Genomic DNA, 24,338 nt, shown 5'->3' on the forward strand with positions numbered 1-24,338 from the left:
TTAGTCTAATATAGACCAAGCATAACAAACCTGCAATTATGAATGCTTTTTAAAATGCACTAAGATCAGAAAAAAGGCAAGGTTCTTCACTGTCACTATTCAACTGAAGATGAAGCCAATGCAATAAAGTGAGAAAAAGAAATAGAAGGCATACATATTGGCAAGAAGGAAAAACATGTTCCTAGTCATAGACAACATGATTGTGTACACAGAAAATACCAAGGAATCAAAACAAAACATATAAAACTCCTCAAAATTAAAAATGTGAGATGGGTGTGGTGACTCACACTTGTAATCCCAGTCACTTGAGGCTGAGGCAGGAGGATCACAAGTTCAAGGTCAGTCTGGGCAACTTATGAAGACCCTGTCTCAAAATAAAAAATTAAAAGAGGATGGGAGGATGGTGCTATAGCTCAGTGGTAGAGCACTTGCCTAGCATGTGTGAGGCACAAGGTTTGATTCTCAGCGCCATATAAAAATAAATAATAAAGGTATTGTGTCCATTTATAACTAAAAAAAAAATTTTTTTTTAAAGTTGGGGATTTACTTCACTGGTAAAGCACCCCTGGTTTCTATTCCCAGTACTGGGAGCCAGGGGCAGGGTGAGAAAATGTGTTTAACTAGATCATAGTGAAGCCAGAATTAAGGACAGGTAGTTAGTGTAGAAATAGGGAATAGGGTCAATTTGAGGAAATGAAGCCATGAAGCCATCTGCCTCTGGAAGTTGAAGATTGCCCCTGGAAGAATGGAATGTCAAGGATCTCCGGAGCCCATTGATTACCAAATTTACCTGCCTTTATCAAGGACTGCAAGCAAGGAGCTGCTAATTAATGCCCCCTGTGCCCTTACCTACCTGAATCACCTTGGCCCTCCCCCTGCCCATGGCTTTTCACTTAATGCAAAACCAGGCCTAGTCACGTAGGCAGGAAGGAGAGATAAGGGGGGAGAGAACTGGAGAACAAAAAAGAAATTTAACCTATAAAAGATGTAAGGTGCACTCACTTCTTGGGACTTTTAGAACATCAGCCATGGCCCCCTTCTTCCTGCCGGGAGAAGTTTGTATTATTACCTTTTAAATAAAACCTGCTTAATATGCTTGCCTTGGCGTGCTTCTCTAGTGTTCAATCTTCAACATTAGAAGGAGCAGAACTCTTAACCGGTAAACGGCAGTATCAATAGGACATAAAGTCAACATTGCCAAATCAAATTTCCATACACTATAACTGAAAACTAAAATTTAAAATACCATTTATGATTATGTTCCACAAATTAAATGCTTAGCTGCATATTTAATAAAATATATGAAATATTTGTATAGTAAAGTTGACAAACATTAATAAAAGATATCAAAGACCCAAATAAATGAGGAAATGTACCTTTCTGTTGTTGTTACTGGGGACTGAATTCAAGGCCTTCTACAATCTAAGCACACACTCTACCACTGAGTTACTATACCCCCAGCCTATTTTTACAGACTAGAAACTTGACATAGAAAAGATGTCGATTCTCCCCAAGCTGATTTATAGATTTTTAGTACAAGTTCATCCTAAATCCTAGCAAGATATTTTGTAGAAATATACAAACTAATTCTAATATTTTTATGGATAGGCAAAGTTAAAACAGCCAAAATAATTCTGAAGAAGAATAAGGTGTAGGAATCACAGTGCTCAAGTTAAGACTTAAAAAATTAGACACAGTAGCACACACCTATAATTCCAGCAATTTGGGAGGTTGAGATACGGGGATTACAAGTTCAAGGCCGGCCTCAGAAACTTATTGAAGCCCTAAGCAACTCATCAAGACTCTGTCTCAAAATAAAAATAAAATGGGCTGGGGGTTGTGGCTCAGTGGTTGAGGACCCTGGGTTTAATCTCCAGTAGAAAAAAAAAAAAAAAGATGACAAAATTTAAAAAGCTACAAAAATCAAGAGAGCGTGGAATTGTTGAAGAAAAAGACACATAGCAAACTGGAATAGAAAAAGAATCTAGGGGGGTTGGGGAGATAGCTCAGAGTGCTTGCCTTGTAAGCACAAGGCCCTGGGTTCGATCCCCAGCACCAAAAAAAAAAAAAAGAATCTAGGAATAGACTCAAGACAAACACACCCACAAATTTTTACGAAGGTGCAAAGGCAACTTAATAGAAAAAGAAGACTTTCAACAAATGGTATAAAAACTGGCCATCCATATAAAAACAATAGTATCTTTACCTATACCTTATATAAAATTTAACTCAAACAGATCATTGATATAAAATATAAAACTATAAAATGATGGAGGTTTTTGTTTGTTTTATTTTGCACTACTGGGTAGAGAACCCAAGGACTTTGACAATGCTTGGCAAGAGGTCTACCACTGAGCTACATCCCCAGGCCCTGTAAAATGTTTAGAAGATAACATAGGAGTAAATCTTTGTGACCTGATATGAAGCAAGAGATTTTTAAACAAGATACCAAAGGCATGACTCATTTAAAAAAAAAAAAAAAAAAATTGGGCTGGAGATGTGGCTCAGTGGTAAGACTGCTTGCCTAGCATGTGCAAGACCCTGAGTTTGATCTTCAACATCACAAAAAAAAGACAATTTGGACCTTTCCAAAATTTAAAACTTCGGCTCTGCAACAGATACTGTTAAGATAATAAAAGATACGCCACCAGATGGAAGAAAATATATGCAAATCATCCATCCAATGAATAACTTGTATCCAGAATATATAAAGAACTCTCAAAATTCAACAGTAAGAAAACAACCCAATTTTAAAATGGGCATAAGACTTAAATATAAAATACTGACAATCCTAGTGAAGATAAGGAGTAACTAGTGCTCTAATGTATTGGTACAGCCATTCTAGGGAACATTTTGCTTCTCATGAAGTTAAACATACATTTACCCAACAGTCCCACTCCCAGCTATTTATTTACCCTAGTTAAATGAAAATTACTTTCATACAAACCTGTACCAGAAGGTTCACAGCCACTTTATTTGTACTTGGGGAAAAAAGTCTCTATTCTTCAGTGAATCATAAACAATTCAGTACGTTCATACAATGGAATTCTACTCAGTAATAAAAAGAAAGGACTTAGATGAATCTCCAAGACACTATGCTAAGTGAAAGAAATCAATCTGAGCCCAGTGCGATGGAGCAGGCCTGAAATTCTAGAGGTTTAGGAGGCTGAGGCAGGAGGACCATGAGTTCAGAGGCAGGAGGAGGAGGACCATGAGTTCAAAGTCAGTCTCAGCAAAAACAAGGCGCTAAGCAAATTGGTGAGACCCTGTCTCTAAATAAAATTCAAAATAGGGCTGGAGATGTGGCTCAGTGGTCGAGTGCCCCTAAGTTCAATCCCCAGTAACAAAAGAAGAAGAAGAAAAAAAAAGAAACCAATCTGAAAAACTTTTATATATATTCCATTTACATGACATTTGGAAAAGTCAAAATTACAGAAACAAATACATTAGGGATTTCTAGGGTCTGGAAGTAAGGGTAAGGCATGATTACAAGGGGCAAAAGGGAAACCATTTAAGGTGATAGAAATGTTTTATATTTGGAATGTGGGGGAGCTTACGAGAATGTAATATTTTTCAGATTTTAGAGAACTGGGGGCCAGAGAAGTTGCTCAGTGGTAGAGTGCTTGCTTAGCATGTGACACTCCCAAGGTTATATACCCAGCAGTGAAAAAAATTTAGAGAATGGTTTTACATAAAACAGATGAGCATTACTCTATGTAAATTATACTCAAAAAATAAAACTAAAAAATAAGAAAAAAATCGTCAAGTAGGGGATAAGAATGGATGGAGTTATAAATTAAACAATGGAGTATTATGGTTCTTGAAGGGTACTGGTGGGTTATTATACTATCCTATTTATTTTGTATGTTTGAAATGTTTCACTTTTTTTTTTTTAAGGGTTTGGATCCAGGCATTATGGTGCCCAACTGTGATCCTGGTGATTCAGGAAGCTGAAGTAGGAGGATCTCAAGTTTGAGACCAGCCTCAGAAACTTAGTGAAACCCTGTCTCAAAATAAAAATTTAAAAAGGACTGGGGATGTGGCTCAGTGCTTAAGTGCTCCTGGGTTCAATTTCTGGTACTAAGAAGGAAATAAATAAATGAATAAATAAATAAGAGGGTACAAGAGAACCGGCAAAGGAAACTGAAAAGAAATGGCCAAAGAGAAAAGGAAGTGTGGTGTTTTGGAAGCCAACTGGAAAAGCATTTCAAGGAGAATACAAATGGTTGTACAGATAGGTCTATGAGATGAGAACGTACAGTTGATTATATTCAGTCCTGGGGTGGGGGGTACCACATACATAAATTTGACCAACTGTAAAGAAAAATATTTGAAAATAAAAAAATTGTGGCTACCCTGGAACACATACAGACATTTTTTTTTTTACATTATTCCCTAAACAATACAGTACAGCAACCATTCATACAGCACTTAAATAGGATAAGGTATCATCATTTGTTTGTTTTCTGTCACTGGGTATTGAGCCCAGGGCCTCAGACATGCTAGGCAAGTGCTCTACCACTCGGCCACAACCTCAGCCCATGTTATCTAGAGATGATTTAAAGTATACAGGAGGATGTATGTAGGTTACATGAAAACACTATAGCATTTTATACAAAGGACTTGAGTGTAGAGGATCTAGGCATCCATAAGGGGTCCTGGAACTAATTCCCCATGGATACTAAGAGACAATTGTCCCAGACTTTTTTTTAGGAGTGAAGAATAGTGGTGGTAAAAGTCTAACTAAAGTGGGTTTAAAAGAAAAAAGACCAGGTGCCATTAATAGTTGCTAAAATTTGAAATTAACCAAGATACCCTTCAGTATCATCTATCCCTAAAAGGAAATGAACTAACAAGTCAAGAACAGGTTCAACTGCATATTACTAAATGAATAAGTTCTAAAAAAGTTGCATTCTACATGATGTTCTGGAAAAGGAAAAACTATAAGGATGGCAAAAAGATCAGTGGTTGCCAAGGATTGGGGGAGGCAAGGGATGAATGGGGGAGCAAAGGAGATGTGGGGAACAATGAAACTCTGGATGATATTACAGTAGTAAATATATGTCATTATACATTTGAGTGAGAATAATGTGCCAATTCATCCAAGTGTAACAAATAAACAATTGAGGGCTGTTCATAAAGGGGCAGGCTATGAACTATGGAGGCAAAAGACATGGGAAGCCTCCATATATTGATGTTCATAATAGTTTTATTCATAATTACCCAAATTTGGAAGCAATAAAATGTCCTTGGTTACTCAATTCTGCTTAATTTTGCTGTGAACCTCAAACTTCTCTAAAATTATAAAATCTAATACAAAATTTAAGTTGAAATTTTGAAATAAAAGAAAATTAAATAGAATAAAAAGAAAAGAAAAAAAGGCCAGGTGCAATGGTGCATGCCTGTTATCCTAGCAACTTTGGAGGCTGATGCAAAAGGATCACAAGTTCTAGGTCAGTTTCAGTAACTTGTAAGGCCCTCAGCAACTTAGACCCAGTCTCGAAATTAAAAAAAAAAAAAAAAAAAGGCTGAGGATGTAGTTCATTGTTATAAAGTACCCCTGGGTTCAATCCCCAGTACCAAATAAATAAGTAAATTGCAAAAACAGACAACTCTTTCAAATAATTTTTCTGCAAAGAGAAATGAGGTGGTTGCTGGAGGGTATCAGAGGGTTTACTACAAAATGACACAAATTGTGATGTATTTAAATGCTGATATTCCTTTATGAATTATTTTCTAGCTGAGTGTGGTGGCACACACCTGTAATCACAGCAGCTTGGAAAAATTGAGGCAAGAGAATCCCAGTTCAAAGCCAGCCTCAGCAATTTAGCTAGGCCCTAAGAAACTCAGCAAGACCTTGTCTCTAAATAAAATATTAAAAAGGCTTGGGGATGTGGCCCAGTGGTTAAGTGCTCCTGGGTTCAATCCCCAGTACAAAAGAAAAAGAAAAAGAAAAAGAAAGGAAGAAAAAGGAAATAAAATCATTTACAAAATTCATACATAGTATGGAAAGACCTGTAGAACATACTGCATAATGAAGCAAGTTACATTTGCCAAAATCTTTTGAGTACTTTCTACAGTCTATGGACTATTTTAAGCACTTTAAATACTTTTCATTGAAATCCTATTTTTTATAATCAAAAATAGATAAAACGATTGTATAGAAAAATGTTCACAAGCATTATTTACAATGGAGAAAAATCTGGTAATAAGTTAAATAACCAACAATAGGAAGAATAATAAATGATGGCACACTTGTATGAATGACTCTCATATGAAAGTCATTCTCATAATGTATTTATGAATTTTTTACTGACAAGAGAAATTATGATAGTCTAGAAAAATGAATATGAAAGCTATATATACATTGTATATTAGCCATAAATATTTATGAAGCAATAATGGACTAAAATAAGTACGAAAAATATAAGTATCTATAGTGAGACCATAGATGATATTTTCTTATATAGTTTTGACACTGGCATTTTCCAAAATGTCTTTTATAACTATGAACTGATTCTATAATTGGGTATTTTAAAAACATTCATTCTTATACTGAACTACATGAAATAAAGAATGACAATGACAAGGAAAATAGCAAATGAGGATATTTAGGTCTTTCCATGCCTTCTAATCCATGAAGGATTAAATATATGCTTTTAGAAGAAACAAAATGCCCAAAAATGAACTTACGGCTAACTAACAATCTTAGCTATTCACTAGGTTACACAACTAGGATATGTTTGGAACCTCATTAACTGGACACGAAACAAATCATGAAGTTCTAAAATGGGCAATACCATAATTCCAATAAATGTTGTTCTAGATTGTGTTAAAAAAAAAAAAAAAGTTCAACCACAGCATCCACAAATAAACACATAGGAACTTTCTGGTTCCTACAATTTGTTCAACTAAGAAGTTTAAATTTATCAACCTTCTTTGGATCTATATTTATACAATGGTATCTTAGAAATAACTATGTAAAAGTGAACTAAGTCAGGCATGGTGGCGCACACCTAGTAATCCCAGCTGCTCCAGAGGCTGAGGTAAGAGGATGGCAAGTTCCATCTGCAACTCAGTAGACCCTGTCTTAAAAAAAAAAAAGGCGGGGGTGGGGGGGGTTGGTATGTGGCTCAGTGGTTACACATCCCTGGGTTCAATCCTTGATACCAAGAAAAAAACTGAACACGAACTGACTATTGAATGGCTCAGATTCTTAATTTTGTGAAATATAATAGCATGATATTTTATAAAATCTTAGTAACAGGTGATGCTAAAGTACTTTTGGGTGAAACGACATATGTAAGCTTACTTTAAAATATTCCAACTTTATTTCAATTGTGTTAGCATCATGCTACATGCTATAGTTGCTCTCTAATACCAGTGATGCTTTTGCAGAGCACTAGAAGAAGGGGATAAGTAAAAACATCTCTACACTATATCTTGCACAGACTGACTACTAACCAACCAGTGGTATTGTATTATCACCCAGAAATCAACTTGGCTACAAAAACTGCTAGCAAAAGTATGCTCTTTAATGAAGGGGTGAAGAGACTCATCTTTACATGTGTGGTTCTGTGGTATTCTATAACATTAGATATTATCAGAAGTTCACTGAACTCAGCTTCTGATTTGCAAATGGCCTTTCCAATGTGTAGTGCAAGCAATTACTCAGGCCTTCCAAACAGATCTACAGGGCTACTGATGACTGGCAGGAGGCAAGGGAGGCCTATCTGTTCAGTTTTGTGAAGATAACAACCTATTTACTAACCCTGCCAAACCTGTAACAATTATGCCAAAAGATTTCCAGCTTATATGCCACATGAGCAGAACATGCCCAAGAATCTACTATGGGCCAGGTGTAGTGGCACACACCCATAATCCCAGTGGCTCAGGAGGCTGAGGCAGGAGGATCACATGTTCAAAGCCAACCTCAGCAAAAGTGAGGCACTAAGCAATTCAGTGAGACCCTGTCTCTAAATAAAATACAAAATAGGGCTGTGGATGTGGCTCAGTAGTCCAGTGCCTCTGAGTTCAATCCCCGGGATTCCCCCACAAAAAAGAAAGGAGAGGAGAGGGGAGGGGAGGGGAGGGGAGGGGAGGGGAGGGGAGAGGAGAGGAGAGGAGAGGAGAGGAGAGGAGAGGGAAAAAGAAAGAAAGAAAGAAAGAAAGAAAGAAAGAAAGAAAGAAAGAAAGAAAGAAAGAAAGAAAGAAAGAAAGAAAGAAAGAAAGAAGGAAGGAAGGAAGGAAGGAAGGAAGGAAGGAAGGAAGGAAGGAAGGAAGGAAGGAAGGAAAGAAAGAAAGAAGGAAAGAAAGAAAGAAAGAAAGAAAGAATAATCTATTATGAAGAGAAATACTTCATTTTGTTTTATTCACTGTAAAAACTGGAACACAATGTTTCTTTTTAAAAATTTTTTTACACCTTTATTTTACTTACCTTTTTTTATGTGGTGCTGAGGACTAAAACCAGTGTCTTACACATGCTAGGCAAGCACTCTACCACCGAACTACAACCACGGCCCCACGACTTTTCATTTCTCTGGTTGTACACAAAGTAGAGTCGTGTAATCATACGTGTACATAGGGTAATGATGTTTGTCTCATTCCATTATCTTTCCTTCCCCCTGCCCCCTCCCCTCCCCTCATTTCCCTCTACACAATCCAATGCTCCTCCATTCTTCCCTTATCCCCTCCCTCTCCCCCTCCCCCTTAATACCTATCAGCATCTACTTATCAGAGAAAACATTCAGTCTTTGTTTTTTGGGGATTGGCTTATTTTACTTAGCATGATATTCTCCAACTCCCATCCATTCACCTGCAAATGCCATAATTTTATTCTTCTTTATGGCTGCGTAATATCCCATTGGGTATATATACCACTCATCTACTGAAGGACATCTAAGTTGGTTCCACAATCTAGCTATCGTGAATCGAACTGCTATGCTGATGTGGCTGCGCCACTGTAGTATGCTGGCTTTAAGTCCTTTGGGTATACACCAAGGAGTGGGATAGGATACTTCATTCTTAAAGACACACTCAAAGTACAAACAGAGAAACAACATGTATCCCATTTGTTTACAATAAAAAAAAAAAAAAAAGACACACACATACACACTAAATTCCTCCTGTTATTAGTCATGCTAACAATCTGTATTTTCTTCTGTGAGAACAAAAGGTACCTAAGTATATAGCTGCAAGTGAAAAAATAGGGAACAGAAGTATTGGAAGCTCTTATCATTTCTGTGTAAATTTCTAATACAAATGTGGGAGGACACAGCATGAATGCAAATCAAAATGTTTTAGTGAACAGGTTTCAGTAGTTCAATTTTTATAAATAAATTTCTTAATTTTTCTGATAATGTCAGCATTTTTAGCATATGGTTGATTCCATTCATTCACTCTATATTTTTTATTTTTTTAATTTTGTGGTATTAGGGGTTGAACCCAGTGGTACTCTACCACCGAGTTGTATCCTCAGCCCTTTTTATTTTTATTTTGAGACAGGATCTTGTTAAATACTTGCCCAGGTTGGGCTCAAACTTGGGATTTTCTTCAGCCTCCTGAGTTACTGGGATTGTAGTTATTGCGGGGGCGCCTAGCACATAAAACTCATGCCAGGGAAGTGTGCCTGGCGCATAAAGACCCATGCCAGAGGTTGGTAATCTTCCTCTGGAGGACGATAGCAAGGACTCGTCGTGAGTTGAGTAAAGCTGGAGCCCCTTCCTCAGAGTGTTAATCTCTCTTCCTTTCTTGTTTTTCACCAGAACTCACAATATCACGCGGATTAATCATGTTTAATAAAGTTCTTCGGTTGAAGGATGATGGGAACACAAACAGTTCATATGAGTTAACTCAATTCCAGTAAAATAAAGTTCATTTGTTTACACAAAGCACTAATATTCCTATAGGGAATGGTGGACATTCTGAAGCAATATGTCTTGTGATGTTTTTGCTAACTTTTACAAAACTCCCAGACATCTAGTTGCATATAAGTGATTCTCTTAGCTTCAGTGATCAACATATTTATTACATCTGGTTTCTTCTGCAAGTAATGAGCCTCCCACAGAAATACATTATATTTAGTTCAAAAGAAAAGTTTTAGTTCTTTTAGATGAAGATTTTTACTCTAAAGACAATAACTTGGTTCTTAATAGTATAATATGATTTAACATAGCATAGACATGTAATTATAATCATGAAAAATTAATAACAAATTACTAGAAGTTATAATTAGTCTTAGCAGTAAGAGATCAAATAAGAAGTTAAACTTCAAAGAAAAACAAGTGGTATACATCAACTTGCTTTTGTAAGTTTCGAGTCAAGGATAGTTCATTGTGGGGAAATGTCAAATAAGATGAATGTGCCAGGTGGCGCTAATTGGCTAACTGTGCAGACCTAACTTCTGTTATCTATTGATAAACTTCTAAGAACTTTCTTCTTCATATGAAGTCATAAATATTTTTAGTGAAAAGTGTAAGGGTATAAAAACTGTAAGAAGAATTCAATAAACTTGTCAGCAACCTAACACTGACCTGAGTCTGTGTGGTTGCTGTCCATCGCCGACGCTGCGCCGCCTAATCTATTGGGGGCTTTTACATTTCAGGCCATCAAGGACCCCTGGACTCTGCTGCTAGGGCTGGTCCCCGGCAAGTTATATTTCTTCTTTTTTAAGAGAAAGGATCTCACTATGTTGCCCAGGGTGACCCCTAATTTCTGGACTCAAGTGATCCTCCTTTCTCAGCTTCCAAGCAGCTAGGAGTACAGGCAAAGCCACCACACCCAGCTGTTTTTTTAATTGAATTGTCCTACATTCAGGTACATTTTTAATGCTGTCTTCTGTGCTATTTCTGTAATTTGCTATTAAAAATAAACAAAATACTCCATCTCAATAACATTAAGCTGGGCACGGTGGTACACACCTGTAATCCCAGAGGCTTGGGAGGCTTAGACAGGAGGATTGGGAGTTCAAAGCCAGCCTAAGCAACAGCAAGGCTCTAAGCAACTCAGTGAGACCCTGTCTCTAAATACAATACAAAATAGGGCTGGGGATGTGGCTCAGTTCAATGTTCAATCCCCATTACAAAAAAAAAAAAATTATTAAAGGGGGAAGGTTGGGTTAAACTGGCTGTTGAATTCATGAAGTTTCATTAGATTATTCTCTACTGCTATTTATGTTTAAATTCTCTGATAAGAAAATTTGTGAAAAGAAAGAAGAGTGAGGATATGAGGCTTGATAAGTTCCAAGACTTCTCCAACATCTGGATGGCAAATAAACATACATCAAATGTCTAAAAAAACAAAAATGTGACATAGAATGGGAAGCTGAAGATGATTTTGAAATCTGCTTATGTAAAAAATCCAACATATTCTGAATTAAGCCATAATTAAAATTTTAAAAACACAGTGTTCTGCACATCAACAGTATATAAAAGAAAGCAACAAGTAAGGTCTATGGATGGTGAATACCAAGGAAGTATGTGCTGTTTCTATACCACACAGCAGATGGGGAATTCACAGATGAAGAAAATATGCACACTTCATTTTATCAAGACTGTCTACTTTTCAGTACTGAGACATTCTCCTCAAGTTGAAGCATAAGAGCTAATGGTGACTGATTCCCAGACCTTCCACTCACTAATCATGTAACTGGAAATCTATTCTACCTCTCTGAATCTCAGCTATCAAATGAAGGAATTCTAGCTGCCTTCAAAAATATTACATAGTAGAAAAAAATCAATGGCACAGTACCTGGCACATAGTAGGCATTTAACGAGTTACAGCTAATATTATTACTAAGTTTAATGGGAAAGAATAATAGGCATTAGAGTCAAAAAAGATACAAGGATACTCACCATCACTAACTCTATTCAATGCTGAATGAGCGGGTTTAGAAAAAAATAGTAAAACACACACACACAGACACACACACACAAACATACACGGACCTGTAAGAGTTAGGAGGCTAAAACTACCCTAAATTTAGCCAATATGACTGTCTACAGTCAAAGAAAACCTAAGTAACAAGCATTCAGGTTTGTTTTGTTTTTATGTTTGTTTGTTTGTTTTGGTGCTGAAGACTGAAAACTGGGCAACTCTGTGAGACCCTGTCTCAAAATAAAATTTAAAAATAGGCTGGGATGTAGCTCAGTGGTGAGTGCTTGCTCAGCATATGCAAGGCCTTGGGGTCAATTCCCAGTACCACTAAAAATAATATTTTAGTGCTAAACCAACTTTAAATTTCTGGGATAGACCTGACTTAGACATAATATTTATTGCCCTTTTTATACTTCACTGGCTTCAATTCACTAAAACTTTGTTAAGGAATTTTTCAACTATGTTCATAATGAATCTTGGTACATAGTTTTCTTATATCTGAGCTCATGAGTTCATAACTGTTCTCTCTTATATATTCTTTAAAAGTATCTATAGAAATGGTCACGGTGGCGCACACCTATAATCCCAGCAACTTGGGAGGCTGAAGCAAGAGGATTCCAAGTTGGAGACAACCTCAGCAATTCAGCAATACCCTGTTCTCAAAATAAAAATAAATGGGCTGGAGATATGGCTCAGTGGCAAATCACCCGTGGGTTCAATCCTCAATATCCACTCAAAATAAAAATTATTTGTAGAAATGATATTTCTTCCATATATTATTGGTAGACTTCAGTAATAAAATCATCTGAGCCTCTGGGAAAGTTCTTAAACTATAATTTTTCTAACAAATATAGGTCTTTACAGCCTATTTCCTTTTGTCTAATCTATATCCTTTGTGCTTCCAGACAAATTTAAGAAGCAGCTTGTCAACTGACTGACATTTGGCAGTTTGTCCCCTTAGAGAAGGGGATGTAGTTCAGTAGTAGAGTGTTTACCTAGCAAGGCCAAAGTCCTGGGTTTCATCCACAGAAACACAAAAACAAAAATAAAAAAACTTGTTCCTTTAACATAAATTGCCAACTTAATGGCATAGAATTGTACATAGTGTTCTATTACCGTTTAATGCCTATAAAATCATCAGTGATGTTCCCTCATAACTGATACCAGTAATATGAGTCTTCTCTCTTCCTTTCCTAGGAAGTCTACTAAGTTTATCAATTTCATTAATTAAAAAGATAAGTTTTTGGTTTCATTGCTTTTTCCTATCACTTTTCTGCCATTTAGTTCACTAACCTTTGCTCTGATCTTTTTCCTATTTTGAGACAGGGTCTCACTAAGTTGCTTAAGGCCTTGCTTAGTTGCTTAAGTTGACTTTGAACCTGGGTTTCCCCTGCCTCAGCCTCCTGAGTTGTTGGGATTACAGGCATGCACCACTGTACCTGGTTGTTTTTCTCTGTTTTTACAATTTCCTCTCCCTCTGCTTACTTTTAGTTTGTTCTTCTTTTCTTATTCCTAAAGGTGGAAGTTTTGGTCAATGGTTTTACATCTTTCTACTTCTTAATAAAATTTAATGCAGAAAATACCTTTAAGTACTACATTAATTACATCCCACAAAGTTTGCTATGTCGTGTTTTCATTTTCATTGTTACAAATATTTTCTAATTTCCCTTATTACTTCTTTGTTGACCAATGTCTGATTCTGAGTGTGTCTAACTTCCAAACATTAGAGGATTGTCCAAATACTTGTTATAAATTTAATCCCTTCATGATAAAACAAAGTACCTTATATAGTTTAAATCCTAAATTTATTGATCCTTATATAGTTTAAACCCTAAATTTATTGAAACATCTTTTATGGCTCAGAATATGATCTATCTTAGTGAAAACACATGAACACTAAAAAACAATGTCTAAAATGCTTTTGTTGGAGTAACTGGTAAATGTCAACTAAGTAAGTTATTGGGTTTTTTGGTTTTTTTGTTTTACTTGTTCTATCATTTACAGAGTGGTGTTGAAATCTTCAACTATACTGGTGGATTCTTAATTTCTCCTTTCAGTTCTATTACCTTTAGTTTTATGTATTTTTGAAGTTCTTGCTAAATGCATAAACATTTATGATTGTTAGGCCCCCTGAAGAACTCACCCTTTCTGTCGTCATGAAATAAGCCTCTATAGTCAGGGTAATACGTCTTGCTCTGAAATCTACTTTGTCTGATATTAATATAACTCCTTTCTTTTAAACAGTGTTTACCTGGTATATGTTATTTCACCCTTCTTTCAATATGAGTTTATATATATTTAAAGTGGGTTTCTTGTATATAACACTTAATTGCATCTTACTTTCAAATGTGATATGTTAATTTTTACCTAGTGAGGTGTTCAGATCATTTGCATTTAATAAGATTATTGGTATGGTCAGATTTAAATCAACCCTCTTACCATTTGTTTTTGTTTGTCCAGTATATTCATTTTGTGTTCTTCAGACATCTTTTAGATTTATTAAGCATTTTTATGATTCAATTTTATCTTCTTTATTGCCTTATTAGCTATATCACTTTTCTTTTAAGTGGCTTCTTTAGGGTTTATGTTACACACTTAACACATCACAATCTACCTTTCATGTAATATACCACTTCACATGTTATAAGAACCTTAGTAAAGTATACTGCTATTTCATGTCTCCCAACCTTGGGGGCAACTTCTACCATCCTTTTTATTTCTACATGTTATAAATCCCACAACACAGGTTTTTTGTTTTTTGTTTTTAACCATACTGGAGATTGAACCCAAGAGGGCTCTACTTGTGAGCTACATCAGCAGTCCTCTTTTTAAATTTTAAGACAGGATCTCAACAAATTGCCGAGGATAGCCTTGAACTTAGGACCCCTACTTCTGCATCCCAGGTAGCTGGAATTACCGGAACATATCACCATACCCATCAGTTTTATTGGTTCTATTTTGAGTAATCTAAATTTTTTTTTCTTTCTTTTATGGTACTAAGGATTGAACCCAGGAATGCTCTACCACTGAGCTACATCCCCAGTCCTTTTTATTTTTTTATTTTGAAATAAGGTCTCACTAAGTAGCTTAGGGCCTCACTAAACTGCTGAGGCTGTCCTCAAACTTGAGATCTTACTGGTTCAGCCTCCTAATGCCTGAGATTATATGGCATACAAACTACACCCGGCTAAAATATTTTTTATTTATTTATTTTTTGTGGTGCTGGGTAATGAACTCAAGGTCTCACACATGCTAGGCAGGCACTCCACCACTGAGCTATTCCTCAGCCCCAATTTTACTCTTATGTTTGTGTGTATACATATTTTGTGGCGGGGAGTAGCAGGGACTGAACCCCGGGCGCTTAACCATTTATTGAGTCACATCCCCAGCCATTTTTATGTGTTGGGACAGGGTCTCACTAAATTGTTTAGGGTCTTCCTAAGTTGCTGAGGCTGGCTTTGAACTTGACATCCTCCTGCCTCAGCCTCTGGAATCACTGGGATTGCAGGTGTGTGCCTCGTGCCAGGCCCCAATTATATATATTTTTTGGGGGGTGGGGGAGGGTACTGGGGATTGATCTCAGGGGCACTCAACCACTGAGTCACATCCCCACCACTATTTTGTATTATATTTAGCACAGGGTCTCACTAAGTTGCTTAGAGCCTCACCAGTTGCTGAGGCTGGCTTTGAACTCACAATCCTCCTGCCTCAGCCTCCTGAGCTACTGGGATTACAGGTGTGCGCCACCATGCCTGACCCCAATTATATTTTAAAATGACTTTTTTCAAACAAATATCTAATATATCTTCTCCATATTTCTGTTTTTGTTTTCTGCAGATTTAAAATCCCATCTGGTTTAGCTTCTCCTATCTTCAACATTTCTTGTAGTAGTAGTCTGATGGTGATGAATTCTATCACCTCCTGTATGTTTAAAAAAGCTTTATTTCAGCTACAACTTTTTTTCAGTACTGCAGATTAAATCCAGGGCCTTGCACATGGTAGGCAAACACTCTAACCACTAAGCTATAACCCTAGCCCTTTTAAAAATTTTATTTTGAGACAGGGTCTTGCCAAGGTGCCCAGGCTTGCATCCTCCTACCTTAACCCTCTAAGTAGCTGGGATAACAGGAATGTACCATCACACCTGACATCATCTACATTTTTTACTGATAAAAGTCATATGCCATACAAGTCACCCATTAAAAGTGTGCAATTCAATGACTTTTGGTATATTCAAAATTATATTTCCATAACTAAAATTAATTTTGAAACATTTTCATATTAAAAGAAACCTATACTATTAGCAATCATCCATTTTCTCCTAATTCTCAGCCTTGAGCAACTAATGCACTTTCTAAGAGATTCGTCTATTCTGAAGTTTCCTCTTCAATTTTGAAAGGTATTTCCACTCCATATAGAAATGTTAGAGCTGGATGTAGTGGCGTATGCCTGTAATCCCATCGGCTCCAAAGGCTAGGCAGGATTGCGAGTTCAAAGCCAATCCCAGCAACTGCGAGGCACTAAGCAATTCAGTGTGACTCTGTCTCTAAACAAAATACAAAAAAGGGCTGGGGATGTGGCTCAGTGATTGAGTGTCCCTAGTTCAATCCCCAGTACCCACTTCCTTACCCCACCTGTCAAAAAAGAAGAAATTTTAGGTTGACAGGTTTTTAAAAATTTAACACTTATAACATTATCCCTCCAATATCTCTGGCTTGCAATGATTCTAATGAAAAGTTTACCGTAATTCTTACCTGATACGTTAGTTTTCTAGGGTTGCCAAAACAAAATAGCACAGACTGAGTGGCTTAAACATCAAACAATTTATTTTGTCACAGTTCTAGAAGTCAGAAGTCTAAGACTAAGGTGCGGGCACATTTGTATGTGGTCACCTCATTTGACTTTCACATGGCTACCTTTCCTCATGAATGCCCATGTCTTTCCTCATGCATGCCTGTGCTTCTGGTGTACCTCCATGTGTCTACGTTTCCTTTCCTTGCAAGTGCAGCAAATTATTAGATCAGGGCTTACCCTGCAGAGAATGCTGGCACATGCCTATAATCCCAGCAGCTTGGGAGGCTGAAGCAGGAGAATCATGAGTTTAATCATGAGTTTAAAGTCAGCCTCAGTAACTTAGTGAGGCCCTAAAACTCAGCAAGATAAATAAATATAAAAAAGGACTACGGATGTGGCTCAGTGGTTAAATGCCCCTGGTTTCAATCCCTAGTACCAAAAATAAAAAATAAAAAAAAAAAAAGATTAGGGCCTACTTTAACAGCCTCATTTTAACTCATCTTCTCTTTAAAGATTCTATCTCCAAATATAGTCATATTCCGAGGTACTGGGGATTAGTGCTTTAACGTGAATTTGCGGGAGTAGGGGGGAAACACAATTCAGCCTGTAACACCCTGGTTCTTCTCTCTACATGTTTTTCCTCCATCTACTTTTAAGACATTATCACTAGGGGTTGGGGATGTGGCTCAGTGGTAGAGTGTTTGCCTAGCATGCATGAGGCCCTGGGTTTGATCCTCAACACCAAAAAAATAAAAAATAAAAATTAAAGATTAAAAAAATTAAAAAGACTTATCACTAGTTTTTAGCAATTTGATTAAAATGTGCCTTGTTATATCTTTCCTTGTTGTTTTGCTGTTTGGGGTTCCCACAGATCCAAACAGCTAAAAGAACCCAAACAAAATCACAAAGAGAGATGATAAGGCACACTGTAATGAAACTGTTTAAGATCTGTGATGAAGAGAAAATCATAAGTAAGCTTTTCTGAATCTGTGTTTACACAGTCTTCATTAAATTTAGAAAAATTTCAGATACTACTGCTTCAAACATTTTCTTTCCTCACCCCCAACAGTCCTGAGATACTAGTACACATATTCTAAAACTACTTGATGTTTTACTGCTCACTGATAACTGTTCATTTATTTTTTTTTTCAGTCTTCTTTCTATTTTTCATTTTGATGGGTTTCTTTTGCAATGTCTTCAAGTTCACTAACCTTTTATTCTAAAGTGCTATCTGTTGTCAATCTGGCCACTGTATTTTTCATCTTAGACATTGTAGTTTTCATCTTTAGAAGTTCTGATCATTTTTTTATCTCCCATGTCTCAATATGTTTTCTTAAACATACATAATAATTTTAATTGCTAACAATGCCCTTTTTAAATTCTGCCACCTGTCCTTTCTGGATTTATTTTTATTGACTTTTTTTTTATCATTATCAATTGTATTCTCTGCTTCTTTGAATGCTGATAATTTGTGACTGGATGCCAAATTAAATTTTACATTGTTGGCTGCTAGAGGGTTATTTGTTTTGTTTTTTTGTTTGTTTTGTTTTGTTTTTTTCTTTCATTTTTGAGATGAGGTCCCGGCTTGTCCCAAACTCCTGGGTCAAGCAATTCCATTCTCCCATCGCAGCTTCTTGAGTAGTTAGTCAACCACACTTGGTTAACTGCTGGGATTTTAAATATTCCTTTAACTCATTTTGGACTTTGTTTTTTGACTCAGTGACTTGGAAACAATCTGATCCTACTGAAACATGTTTTCATGTTTTGGTAGACTTGTCCAGCATTTAAACTAAGGCTAATTTGATATCACTACATAGGAAATACCATTCTAAGGGCTCTTAACTCAATCTCCCAGGTATTACAAAGTGTTTCTATTTTGTCTAGTGGAAATACAAAATACTAAAGGCACTGTTTTCCATGAACTATTTTGACTAATCCTTTCCAATAGTCTTTCTCTGCTTGGGTAGCTTCCTCACTCCCATGAACTGATGAGTACTTTGCTAAAACGTCTAAGAAATAAATTCCAAAAGAACTTTCTGTGATAATGAAATTGTGGCTACTGAACACTTAAACTGTGGTTAGTGCAACTAAAGATACGCATGCAGCTAGTGACTACTAAATTAAAAAGTGCAGGTTTAGGGGAACCCTCTGCAGAAATCTGTAGCTCTCTCATGTGAAACTCTCTCAAACATGGAATACTCAACTTATGATCATTTGACTTACAGTTTTCTAACTTTACAATAGTGTAAAAGAAATATACATTCAAGTTGGGCACAATGACACACCTATAATTCTAGCTACTCGAGAGGCTAAGGAAGGAGGATCACAAGTTTGAGACTAGGACTAGGCAACTTAGTGAGAATCTCTCTCAAAACAAGACTTTAAAAAGTACTGTGGATGTATCTCAGTGGTAGACCAAGTATGCATAAAGTCCTGGATTTGTTCCCCAATACCAGCAGTAAGCCATAGTTCCCAGTAAACTACACAATCACAAGGGTAAACAACCAATACTTTACAATATATTGTGTTGGCAAGCTACAGAGTTCCATAAATTAGTACTATTAAATGGATCTTGTACTTAGGACATTTTCAACTTATGATGGGTTTATTAAGACATAACCTTATCATAAACTGAAAATCATCTGTACTCTGCTCTATAAATTCTAGTTGCTTTAGCTTTCTCAAAATTTCTGTCTCTTCATTTCAGGAAGACTACCACCTATTTGGGAATCCAGTAATTCCAATACCCATGTCTGAGGTGTATAGCTCAGTGGTAAAGCTTAGCATGTGTGAGGTTCTAGGTTTATTCCCCAACATCAAAAAAATAGTTAAGTCAGACATGATAACACATGCCTGTAATACTAGCTTGGAAGACTGAGGCAGGAGGATATCAAGTTCAAGGACAGGCTGGGCAACTTTACGAGATCCTGTCACAAAAAAACAAAATTATACTAAGAAAAATAAGAATAAGATTATATAACATTATTATTATTATATCTAAAACTTCTGTGGGTCTGGACCAATTATTTACAATGACTTTTTTCTTCTGTGATTTTATTGTTATTGTTAATTATTACAAGCTTACACATATTAGCAGTCATTTTATAAAAATATTTTTTAGTTATAGTTGTCGATGATCCTTTATTTTATTTATTTTTATGTGGTGCTAAGGATTGAACCCAGTGTCTCACATATGCTAGGCAAGCACTTACCACTGGAGCTACATCCCCAGCCCTGGCATTCTATTTTAAGAGTGCTTAAAAAAAAAAAAAGAAAAAAAAAATCTTCTGAAGCCAGGGTTGAAGTATGTTCCACAACAGATGATCTGAGTTTGCTTCTCTCAGTTGCCTGAGAGGTCTATTAACTTGGATCTACTTCAAAAAAAATTTTTTAAATACATATTTAAATTTCTGAGATAAATTTCTGTGGTTCAAAAAAAAAAGTTAAATTGGTTCTCTTCCCCTCCCTCTTAATTAGATCTGAAAATTAAACACCTTGTAGTAATAAAGGATTTCACCCCAAATAGGTTTAATCCTGAGCTAGACCCTCAGCTTGCCCTCAGCACCCGGAAAGTAACCTTAGAATGTTCTCTTGATAAGAGTCTGTTTATTGGGGACCAAGCCATGCTAGCTAGTCTATCAAAATGATTTATGGTTGGGCTTTTCCTGATGTCAGAATGATTCTGACATCAAGAAAGATCAGCTACCTGGGTAGTCAACCAAATCTACACAATAAAACCCAAACATAAACTCTGGATAAGACTCAGGTAAGTTTCTTTGGTTGGCAATACTCTATATGTATTATCACACATCAGTGATGGGTGAAATTAACACTGTCTATGACTCCCCTGAGAAGTCACAGACTTCCAGAGGAAAACTGGAAGCTTAGTATTTGGAACCCTCCCAAACTCTGCCCATATGCCTCTTCCCTTGGCTGATTTTAATCTATATTCTTTTTTTTTTTTTTTTTTTTTTTTTTTTTTGCAGTACTGGGGATCGAACTCAGGGCCTTCTGCTTGTGAGGCAAGCACTCTACCAGCTGAGCTATCTCCCCAGCCCAATCTATAGCCTTTTGCCAAAATAAATTGTAACTTTAGTATACTAGCTTTAGTGGGTTCTGGGAATTCTTCTAGAGACTTATTGAACTTGAGGGTGGTCCTGGAGATCCTGAAACTCTGCAATTGGAGCCAGATGTAATGGGTGGACTTGGGGACCGTTTGCTAACTTTGCACACTGAATAGTGCCAAAGTTGAGGATTTGCCTGACATGACTTGGATGGAGCTAAGAAGGCAGTACAAGTGGCCAGGATACTGATTTACAATTATTCAATTCTAACACAAAGAATCAGACAAATAATTAACCTCAAGGATTTTCTTCTCGTCCATCAAATGAATTCAAACTGTGTCAGGAAAATGAAACAGTTCAACAGGTTCTTTTTTTGGTTTTGTTTTAGTTTTTTCTGACAGTACTGGGGTTGAACCCAGGAACTCACATATGCCAGACAAGTGCTCTACCAGTGAACTACATTCCCAGTCTGTTTTACATTTTATTTTGAAACAGGTTCCACCTAAGTTGCTCACATTGGCCTCTAACTTGTGATCCACTTGCCAGAGCCTATGATTACACAGCTGGGATTATGGGTGTGTGCCACACCTGGCTACAGTTCCATTTTCTAAATGGTGAGGGTCCTAGTTTTGAATTAAAATCTCTAGGGTAAACCCAATTGCCATGCCAACTGTCACAGGGGCTTAGAAAATTAGGTTAACTGCCCTTAGATAATATGTGATTCTGGTTCTTAAAGTCACCTAAAAAGACTTTATAAACCAGACACGGTGGCACACGTCTATTCTTCCAGCAGCTCAGGAGACTGAGACAGGAAGATTTCGAGTTCAAAGCCAGTCTTAGCAATGGTGAGGCGCTAAACAATTCAGCGAGACCATGTCTCTAAATAAAATACAGGAAAAAAAAAAAAAATAGGGCTGGGGTTGTGGCTCAGTAGTTGAGTATCCCTGAATTCAATCTCTGGTTACCGCCCCCCCAAAAAAAAGACTTTATAAACTGATGTGAACTCAATTTTATTAAGAAAAGAATATGGGCTGGGAGTATAGCTCAATGGTAGAATGCTTGCCTAGCACGTGTGAGACACTGGTTTTGATCCTTTGCACCACATAAAAACAAAAAAAATAAAGGTATAGGGACTGGGGTTGTGGCTCAGTGGTAGAGCGCTTGCCTAGCATGTGTGAGGCGCTGGGTTCAATTCTCAGCATCACATATAAATAAATTAGTAAAATAAAAAGATCTATCAACATCTAAAAAATATTTTTAAAAGGTATAAAAAAAGAGATATAATAAAATAAACAAAAATTAAGCTTAAAAAAAATAAAGACTGTATAACCAGGTGCAGCTGCATAAGCTTGTAATTCCATGGACTCAGCAGCTGAGGCAGGAACATTCCAAATTCAAGGCCATTCTCTGCAATTTAGTGAAATTCTACCTCAAAATAAAAAATAAAAAGGACTAGGGATGCAGGGAATGTAGCTCAGTGATGAAATGCCCCAGAATTGGATCCTTAGTATACACCCCCCCCCCAAAAAAAAAGAGAGAGAGAAAGAATTAAATCATCAGGTTATCAGGAATAGACTTATGCTCAAGTAAGCCATCCTCCCAACATTACAGTACAAATATGGACCAACTTTATTATGCAAAGAAAACTTGGATGGTTACTTTAGAAACCTAGCATGTCTTTTTTTAATACATTCAATCTTTAGTCTCCAAAAAATAATCTCATGTTAAGATGATAAAGTCATTAGTCTTCCTCTTCTAAAAGACACAAAACAGAGAATCCCTAATACCTATGATCTCTTTTTCCTTACATTGATACCCTATTAACCGATGAAGCTGTCCCATGATGAGGCAGGTGACTACCAGGTGCTGAGAGCAGTGGCAACAGTTCATAAGACTCCACAGAAAAAAACATCCTTGCTCTTGCTCATATCATCAAAACCTGGAGTTTAAAAATATATGTGAAATTTAAATGCAATAGAAATTTGAAATAATAACAGAAAAACAAATCCATTCACTTCTTATTTCTCCTTATCCTTAAGACTATAACTCTTAAGTGTAGGGGCTATACTTTAAATCACAAGTACCATTTTAAAAAGGTTCATTAATACAAAAAAATAAGAATACATACTAATTAATAAGAGTTGGGCAGCTTGAATCATGGGAAGTTTCCCAAAAATATATTTTTTTTTTTTTTTTTTTTTTTTTTTTTGCAGTGCTGGGGATTGAACCCAGGGCCTTGTGCTTGCTAGGCAAGCATTCTACCAACTGAGTTATATACCCAGCCCAATAATATAATTTTGAAATGGAATTTTCAAGAAATCATGGAAATGTACTTGCAAAGGGAGAGTCAAGGTAAAGTGGAAGGGAGCAAAAACGCAAGGTAAAGATAGTAAATTTAGTCTTATTCAACTTGGCTGACATAATTCAAAGAAAAGTTAATGTAAGGAGAACAGTCAGAGAGAAGGGCTGTTCTAAGGTCCTACTGAGATGTATGGAACATATGCATCGAAGAGCCACTATCAAAGGAGAATGAGGGGCTGGGGAGATAGCTCAGTTGGTAGAGTACTTGCCTTACAAGCACAAGGCCCTGGGTTCAATCCTCAGCACCACAAAAAAAAAAAAAAAGGAGAATGAAAAGTATAATAATAAGAATCACTAGGCAGTGAGATACCAGTTTCTGGTCCAGCAGAACTTAACTAGAAGCAGCAACAAAAGACCAAAAGGCTTGTTCCGGTTCAAAATATAAAAATAACTCACCACCATTCCAATACCATTACTTTTTTAAAAAAGGTACAGGCAAATTCAGAAATGGCCAACAAAGCAGGGCACGCAAACAAGGTTTCATACTCTTCAGTGCTCCAATGATTGACAATTTACCCTCCCTTCTGCCTATAGTGACAGCCAAGGGTTAAATATTTAAAGAAAGAATATGTTAAATGATAGTTCTCACATATCAAACAGAAAAAAGCCAGTGATATCAAGAAAAAAATATTTTCATGAATGATAGGATGCAGAAAAAAATCAGAATGAAGACAAAAGAGAAACGTCAATTTTGATGCACTGCAAAACAGAAATGGGAAAGGAATAACATTTGAAACAATTGCCTTGCTGTTAGATCTTACCATCTTTCTTCCAAGTCGATGATGAGAGAATAGTCAATGAAAAAAAAAAAAAAAGACTTCCAAATAAAACAAACTCATACCCCCAAACCAGGAAATTTCCAAGTATCCACAAACATCCAGGTTAAATTTAAAACTACAAGAAATCTTTGTACATGTATGCATGTGGTAGAGTATTGGGGATTGAAACTCATAAGTGCTCTAACCACTAAGCTACATCACTAGCCTTTTTTTTTTTTTTCCCCATTTTTATTTGAGGTGGGGTTTCACTAAATTGCCCAGAATGTTTTTCGAAGTTGCAATTCTCCTGTCACAGTCTCTTGTGTCACTGGGATTATAGGTATGTACCATCATGCCTGGCCTACACCTACAAGGAATCTTCAGTTAATGTCATACCTTTCATAGAGACTGCTCTCCCCTATCTTTTCCAAATTAACAACATCAATGTAAGAAAAAAATACATGTCATCAGAAAAGACAGCATAATC

General features: G+C 36.5%; 1 protein-coding gene across 10 annotated transcripts in view; it reads right to left on the reverse strand.

Moving 5' to 3' along the window:
* The window catches only part of R3HDM2 (R3H domain containing 2), a 189,014-nt gene that overhangs the window by 87,682 nt on the left and 76,994 nt on the right, over nt 1-24,338 (reverse strand). For 5 of the 10 annotated variants that reach the window (XM_079139111.1, XM_079139110.1, XM_079139134.1 and 2 more), the window contains exon 3: nt 288-364. The exons of the other annotated variants lie outside the window; for them this stretch is intronic. The gene's annotated coding sequence lies outside the window, so the exon portion shown is untranslated. The remainder of the gene's footprint in view (nt 1-287; nt 365-24,338) is intronic. 10 annotated transcript variants of the gene reach the window in all.

Source organism: Sciurus vulgaris (genome assembly GCF_902686455.1).
Source record: "Sciurus vulgaris genome assembly, chromosome: 5".
NCBI classification, from domain to species: domain Eukaryota; kingdom Metazoa; phylum Chordata; class Mammalia; order Rodentia; family Sciuridae; genus Sciurus; species Sciurus vulgaris.